Genomic DNA, 1306 nt, shown 5'->3' with positions numbered 1-1306 from the left:
GGGAGTTTGAGACCATCCTGACCAACATGTAGAAAGCCTGTCTCTACTAAAAATACAAAAATTAAATGGGCGAGGTGGCAGGTGCCTGTAATCCCAGCTACTCGGGAGGCTGAGGTAGGAGAATTGCTTGAACCTGGGCGGCAGAGGTTGCAATGAGCCAAGATCATGCCACTGCACTGCAGCCTGGGCAACAGAGTGAGAATCCATCTTAAAAAATAAAAAGGACCATGCCATCTGATACCAATGCAGGATAGCTATTGCTTTTCAGGGGACGCAGGAAAATGGGGTTTGGGGGACCCAGGTTTCTGCCAAGAAACTGGCAGGGCTCTTCACTGACTGTAAAGTCCAGTGGAGTGGTTTGAGTTTCCATGTATTTATTTATTTATTTATTTATTTATTTAGAAGGAGTCTTGCTCTGTCACCCAGGCTGGAGTGCAGTGGTGCCATCTCAGTTCACTGCAACCTCCACGTCCCGGGTTTAAGCGATTCTCCTGCCTCAGCCTCCCTAGTAGCTGGAATTACAGGCGCCCACCACCACACCTGGCTATTTTTTTGTATTTTTAGTAGAGACGGGGTTTCACCGGGTTAGCCAGGCTGGTATCGATCGCTGGACCTCGTGAACCACCTGCCTCGGCCTCCCGAAGTGCTGGGATTACAGGCATGAGCCACCACGCCTGGCTGGGATTTCAATGAAGAAACGCTTTTACCCTAAAGATGAAGTCCCTGGACAGAAGGTGCTCATTGATGCTGTGAACATTTGGTGAATGGCTCAGTTTAGATGTCATGGGCGCCCTACTCCGCATGTCCCTCCCAGCCCCACGTCTCAACCTTTGGAACATTCTTGACCCTGTATCATCACCTGCTGTCCTGCATGTCCTCTAGGCTAGACTGTGAACTTCCAGGGCAGAATCTAGGTGCCTGGCCCATAGCAGGTGCTTCAGGAAGCCTCAAGGGCCACCACTCCAGGGACCCTGGCAAGGCAGGGAAGAATAAAAGCAGCCACAGGTACGTTTCTTCCCTAAGGATGGAAACAGCTCAGCAACAGAGTGCTGGCCAAGGCAAGATTGCATTCCACATCCAGCAGAAAGACTTTTGAAACTATGTAACAATGGTAACAGAAACATAATAGGCTGGCTTGCTTGCTTGCTTGCTTGCTTTTTCTTTCTTTCTCTTTTTTCTTTCTTCTTTTTCTTTTCTTTCTTTCTTTCTTTCTTTCTTTCTTTCTTTCTTTCTTTCTTTCTTTCTTCTTTCTTTCTTTCTTTCTTTCCTTCTTTCTTTCCTTTCTTTTTCTTTCCTTCCTTCTGTC

This window comes from Cebus imitator, unplaced genomic scaffold (genome assembly GCF_001604975.1).
Source record: "Cebus imitator isolate Cc_AM_T3 unplaced genomic scaffold, Cebus_imitator-1.0 Scaffold883, whole genome shotgun sequence".
Lineage (NCBI taxonomy): Eukaryota > Metazoa > Chordata > Mammalia > Primates > Cebidae > Cebus > Cebus imitator.
Note: the sequence above shows the minus strand (reverse complement) of the source record.